Source organism: Mastigoproctus giganteus, chromosome 6 (genome assembly GCF_048544385.1).
Source record: "Mastigoproctus giganteus isolate SK-2022 chromosome 6, ASM4854438v1, whole genome shotgun sequence".
NCBI classification, from domain to species: Eukaryota; Metazoa; Arthropoda; class Arachnida; order Uropygi; family Thelyphonidae; genus Mastigoproctus; species Mastigoproctus giganteus.
The window spans coordinates 224,318,106-224,325,237 of record NC_143580.1 but is presented as its reverse complement, the minus strand read 5'-3'; the positions used below and the strand labels follow the sequence as shown (position 1 = coordinate 224,325,237).

General features: G+C 38.6%; 1 non-coding gene across 1 annotated transcript; it reads left to right on the top strand.

Annotated features, from left to right (window-relative positions):
* The first annotated feature begins 2,143 nt into the window (after positions 1 to 2,143).
* On the top strand, positions 2,144 to 2,235 carry TRNAI-UAU (transfer RNA isoleucine (anticodon UAU)). Its single transcript is given in 2 exon segments — positions 2,144 to 2,181; positions 2,200 to 2,235. It is a non-coding gene; the product is annotated as a tRNA-Ile (tRNA).
* Positions 2,236 to 7,132: the final 4,897 nt, after the last annotated feature.

Genomic DNA, 7,132 nt, shown 5'->3' with positions numbered 1-7,132 from the left:
TTCAAGTTTAGAAGAAAGGTGATAGTTGGTCTTGGGTGGGGATGGTCCCAGGTTTAAATCCATGGCAATACGGGTTATTTATTAGCTAACATAGAAATTTTTGTGGCCTAGGTCATTACTAGATGTCAAACAACGTATTAATCATTTAAATCTAAATGCTCTAATTACACCATAGACTAATTAAAAATAAAATATAACGCAAAATGAAAACTGCATGAATTAGCACTAAAAATAAGATAGTAATTACGTATTTTTGCTTCATTAACGAAAATTTAACATAAAACCCCTACAGAGGGAGCATACAACAATAACAATTATATAGCAATTTTAATTCTTTAGAAAATGTTATGAGAAAAAAAAATCATTAAAATTTTCAAGCACACTTTCAATAATATGCTAAAATAGAAATAATTTCTCCAACAAATTCTATTGTGAAATAATGCCTTTTAGAAGCCTCTGTGAACATATAGACATTTCTGTTCATTTTTTTAAGAAATTAAAATAAAACAAAATATTATTTTTCAGCATTAGAAAATTAAAATATAAATATATATATAAACTAGAGAGACAGAAAAAATTGAGGGAGGGAGGAATAAAGGGTCAGGGAACACGGCATTCCCACAGAAAGAGATAGTGTTAAGAACTTCCGTTGGTAGGGCAAGTTCTTAACAAAACAAAAGAGGTGGCACTAACTGTCGAAACGGCTGTCTGAGTCAAAAGACGATATCCTGCCACAATTTCCCGAACTTATGGAACTGTGTTCTCATTTTGAGAGGTTGGAGGATGCTTACTTCTTGGGTCATCGCGAACATCCTAATCCGTCTTTGAACCGCTTATACCATGCAAACACACTGGTACGACTTAAGTTTCATCACCATAAACACTCTTTTAACATTTTATATGATTCTGTTGCAGATTATCTCAGTTTAAAGCGATATCCGATATTTATTCGTTGCTCTACTGCAACGGACTTTTTTCTTTAGTTTAAAAATCATCAAACGCAATCGCGAACAGCACTAGTCGGAGAACTTTATTGCCACACCTCGTATACTGCGTTTTAAACATACAAAGGAACATACAAAGTTCTCAGTTTAGTCACAAGTTATTTTTGACAACTTTTAACCTACCTCGTAAAAATATTATTTTTTTTTTTCATCGAAGTAGTGTAGTAAGTTTGAAAAATCTTATAAAAGTAACAGATTTACTTTTAATTCGGAACTAATCCTTATATATTTATTATTTAGTAATCTAAAGATAAATTGGGTTAAAATGCCATTAACGACGGATCAGCTGGGATTTCCTACACCGAAACTGTTTAACGTGTGGTGAACGTTACAATATTAATGCGTTTTCAAAATAGATTAAGCTGATTTCGAGTTTTCAGTTTTTCAGTAGATCAAAGACAATGCAGTTAGGTAGCAGTTCTCTTTCAAATCATTGGATTCCATTATTTTATCGAATATTCTCCTTTATTTATTTTTATTTTTTTCGCGAAAATGAAATGATCAGTGGCTACATGCAAAGTATTTTTTCAAGCAGTTGTTGGTTTTTATTGCAAGACATTTCCCACTTTAAAAAATTACGTCTAATGTGAAATTATGTTCTATGGTTCGTATCATGTAGCTTTTGCCTTAAACTTCCTTCAGTAGAGTAATATTAAAAAATACGAAAAGTAAAAGTGACTTAGTTACTCTTCGTGGAATAGCTTTAAAAGTTGTCATTTTATCCTTTAATTACGTTTAAAGACAACTCTGTTTAGATTAAAGAACAAAATGGCGGAGAAAGCATCCACGAAACGTATGATTTTTAGACTTCATTAGTAATACAGTAGATTCTGAGGGTGAAGTGACGTCAATGTGACGTCACATAAATTTGCTATTAGCGGTCGTAATGAATCCCAACCCTTTCAACACGTATTTGCATTTAAGTGGTGAAGCTTGCCTAATGCAATATTAAAATATTTTACACTCTTAACGTAACGTATTCGTTTTCTAGCTGATAATTCGTTCTTTTAGATGATTTTATAACTCGCGTTCAATTAACATAAAAATAAACAAAAATATACGAATAGCAGCTAAAATGTCTAAGACTGCTAAGCCCTTCACTTCTGAAATAAACTCGGAATTTAAAGGTACATTCAACATCCCCAGTGGCGCAATTGGTTAGCGCGCGGTACTTATAAGACAGTACTTCTGAGTGATGCCGAGGTTGTGAGTTCGAGCCTCACCTGGGGAAGGCTATTATTTTTTAATAGCCGGTTTATTGAGGAGTCACGTAAATTACAGCAGAGATTCATAAAGTGCGGTCCGCCACCGATTTTATAATGTTATGTATAAAGTGCGAAGATTATAAAACTTGTGTTCTACGGGTTAATACGAAATGCACGGGACCCACAAATATTTCCTGACAACAGAATTTCGTGGTAATATTTTTGATTCCAAGTATGGAGAAAAAGGAAGGAACTGCGCATATAGATGGGGATTGGCTTACAGAAAATAATTAGTTAACCAGTAGGTACTCCGAAAATCCCAACTATTACATCGCGATAACAAGATGCACCTGCAAACTCTTCTCATCCCAACCATTCTTTCATGCGAGGATGGTAGTGATTTACCCCAGGGGCTCACATCTGGTGAGTATGGGCTTCGCATACCCAGGGTCCTGAGCTGGATATCACCATTCTTCTCTTTATTGGTGATTCCCTTCTACTTTTGACTCTCTCTCAGGATAACTCAGGAATTTTTTTTTTTTTTTTGGCTGGTGCAGCATAAGCCTCAGGCTTCTTTGCACCATATAGCTAATAATAATAATAATAATAATAATATCACAGTATTAACCTTATATACACTGAAAGGACAGAATTCATGGAATACATAGTTCCTGGGCAACGCGACGCTGTCACCCCTCTCGCTAATGGACGAACCCACCACTTGGTAGGTATATAGGTACACTGCATTCACGTAGACAGTAATTCGTTGTCAGTATGGATAAATGTCGTGAGTTAACCGACATTTATCCATACCGTTTTTTTTTTTTTTTTGGCTGGTGCAGCATAAGCCTCAGGCTTCTTTGCACCATATAGCTAATAATAATAATAATAATAATAATATCACAGTATTAACCTTATATACACTGAAAGGACAGAATTCATGGAATACATAGTTCCTGGGCAACGCGACGCTGTCACCCCTCTCGCTAATGGACGAACCCACCACTTGGTAGGTATATAGGTACACTGCATTCACGTAGACAGTAATTCGTTGTCAGTATGGATAAATGTCGTGAGTTAACCGACATTTATCCATACCGTTTTTTTTTTTTTTTGGCTGGTGCAGCATAAGCCTCAGGCTTCTTTGCACCATATAGCTAATAATAATAATAATAATAATAATATCACAGTATTAACCTTATATACACTGAAAGGACAGAATTCATGGAATACATAGTTCCTGGGCAACGCGACGCTGTCACCCCTCTCGCTAATGGACGAACCCACCACTTGGTAGGTATATAGGTACACTGCATTCACGTAGACAGTAATTCGTTGTCAGTATGGATAAATGTCGTGAGTTAACCGACTTTGAAAGAGGGATGATAGTGGGGACCCTACGCATCAGTCACTCTATCGCATATGTGGTACAGAAATTGCACTGTCCCTATTCGACAGCATCAAGAGTGTATCGGGAACACGCCATTTCCGGAATAACATCTCATCGTGGACAGCGCTGTGGGCGGAGAAAGTGGTGGATGAAGGTGGCCGTCGACGTCTGTTTCGCATTTTTTCAGCCAACCGAAGAGCAACAATGGCACAAATCACCGCCAACTTCAACGAGGAAGGTGCCAGAAACGTCTCCACCAAAATCAGCAAGCGTTCATTAGCCACAATAGGTTATGGGAGCCGCCGATCCACTAGAGTCCCATTGCTAACACCACGACACAGGGCTCTACGTCTCAACTGGGCGAAAGAACATCGGCACTGGACAGTGGATGATTAGAGACGGATCCAATGAGTCCCGTTTCCAGTTATTTCGAGCGGAGACGGGAGAGTGCGTATTTGGCGGAAACCGCACGAAGCTATGCACCCGTCATGTCAACAAGGAACGTTTCAGGCAGGTGGGGGATCGGTAATGGTCTGGGGCGTGTTCAAGTGGCACCTGTTGGAACCTCTGGTACGTCTAGACGAATCTCTGAACGGTCCAGGTTAAGTGTCCATCCTTGCAGACCATCTGCATCCCTTCACGGTCATCGTGCACCCACAGGGCAATGGACTCTGCCAGCAGAACAATGCACCTCCCCACAGAGCCGTGGTGACCAGACCATGGTTCGAATAAGGATTTCGCAGATTTTACCACCATGGGAATGGCTTCCCCGCTCATCGGACATGAACCCTGGGAGCATATTTGGGATGCTGTGGAAAGGTCCGTTCGAGCTTTGGATCCTCCCCCCAGGAATGCGATGGAATTATGGACAGCGGTGCAGCAAGCGTGGATGGAAATACCTATGGAACGCTTTCTCGAACTAGTGGACTCAATGCCTCGCCGTTTGACTGCCCTTATCCGGACGAAAGGCGGGCCCGCCCATCATAAGTGGGAATCCCATGAATTCTGTCCACTGAGTGTACGGCCCACCAACAATTTTTATCGTATTTTTTTTCTTCAATATTGGCTTGCTGACGAAAAAGTTTGAGAACCGCTAGATTACAGTATCGCGTGTTCGAACTTACAACACGTAACAAAACACAGTGTATTATCTAATGTGAGGAGGGAACTACTTAGTCTGTTTATCTTCTTTTCTATTTTTGATATATTTATTTTTATTATATTTTATGTTTTTATTTTTATTATATTTTATTTTTTTTAATTTTTTATATATTTTAAATTTACTTTATATTTTTTTAATTTTTATTTTATTAGATCTTTTTACTTTATATATTTTTTAATTTTTATTTATTAGATCTTTTTACTTTATATATTTTTTAATTTTTATTTATTAGATCTTTTTATTTTATATATTTTTTAATATTTATTTTATTTTGTTTTATTTTTTTGGCTAGTGCAGCAAAAGCTATGGCTTCCTTGCACTATATAGCTACCACTAATACTAATTTAATTAAACGCAATCTGCAATGAGAACTGAATAGCTATTTGCAAGCTAAAAAGCACGATGACGTCATCCTCATTTAACCTCTATTTTACCGTAAATAATTAAACATGGTTTTTGTTGTTGTTGTTGTTGTTTGGAAAATATTAGCATTAGCATTAGCATTAGTAGAGGCATATGATGCAAGAAAGCAAGCTTATGCAGCATCAGCCAAAAAAAAAAACATAAAACACACCACTCCCATTTCACCCCTCCGTTTGTTCGAAATACCTGTCCAGTTGAGCCTTAAATTTGTTTAGGCTATCAACTTCAACAACAAATGATGGAAGTCGGTTCCACCAACCAACCACCCGCTAGCCAAAGGCAAATTTCCGCACATCTATCCGACATCGGTCCTTCCTCAATTTGAATTTATGCCCTCTGAGGTGATTACTCCGAGCAAGAGGAAGAATCCCATTGGCATTGAGCATGCTCAAACCATTCAAAGCCTTATACACCTCTATCAGATCACCTCGCCGGTGCCCAGTCTCCAGACTCTGTAATTTGCAAAACTTGAGCCTTTCTTTGTAAGAGCAACCCTTTGTTCCATTCACTAATCTTGTTGCCCATCTCTGTACCCGTTCCAGCAGCTCTACATCCCTCCCGAAATGAGGCTTACAGACCTGCATACAGCACTCAAGATGCGGCCCAACCATTGCCTTATACAAGGGAATAATCACCTCCTTATCCCTGCCAGAAAAATTCCTGTATATCATCGACAAGACACCGTGAGCTACTCCTGCAGCTCGTCTGCACCGCTCAGAGAACCTCACATCTGCATGCACAATTACCCCCAGGTCCCTTTCATTCTCCACCACTGTCAGTGTAGTACCACAGAGTTGATACGTTGCTCTGGGGTTACTGTTTCCCATATGCAGTACTTTACATTTGTCAATGTTAAACTTCATTTGCCACCTCTCAGCCCATCTGTTCAACCTTTCCAGATCCTGTTGCAGCAGCATAGCATCAGTAGTGTCCTTAACAACCCTGCCTACCTTTGTATCATCTGCAAACTTGGACATTAAACTTGATATACCATCATCAATATCATTCATAAACACCGAAAACAACAACAGACCCAACACTGAACCCTGAGGAACTCCACTAATAACATTAGTGATTGTTTTTGGATTGGATTGATTGGATGATTGTTTTCTGCAGCAGCATGTTCGAGAGGCAACCAGAGAAAGTAATACTCTTGATCTGGTTATCAGCAGTGATCATTCGTGTATTAAGAATTTGCAGATAAAGGAACCACTAGGTGGCAGTGATCACAGTGTGCTGAAGTGGGATTTACTCAGAGAGGTAACTACCGTCAGGGGTAAAGGAAAGGGTTTTTGCTTCCGTAAAGGGGAGTACACTGGTCTCAGACAGTTTTTAAATTCTGTACAGTGGGATCAACTGACGATGTTACAAACAGTAAATTCTAAGTGGGAAGCATTCAAGGAATTAATTGTGGAAGCTACTAGACTTTTCATACCGATGAAGAAATATTGTTCAAGGTTTAGGCCTAAATGGTTATCAAATGAACTAATGAGACTGGTGACAGAGAAGAAAAATGCATGGGATGCATATAAATTATCAGGCGACGCAGAAGCTTGTAGCAGATATAAGCTAGTCTGTAATCAGGTCACAAAGGAGGTTCGGCAGGCAAAGGCGGATTACGAGAAATCTTTGGCAAAAGATGCTAAGAAAAACAGCAAGGATTTCTTTACTTATATAAACTCTAAAAGGAAGGGAATGAATATGATTGGTCCACTTGACATCGATGGTTCGACTGTTGATGATCCTGCTCAGATAGCAAACAAACTGAATGAGTATTTTGCATCTACATTCACACGTGAGGAATTATTACAGTTTGAAAATGGAAGAAGGTTATCAAATTGTAGCAGTGTGCTTAATGATTCTGCAATAACTGAGAGCAAAGTGGAGGAGAAACTGCTGAAGCTAAACTCAAGAAAGGCACCCGGGGTGGATGGGATCCATCCAGCTA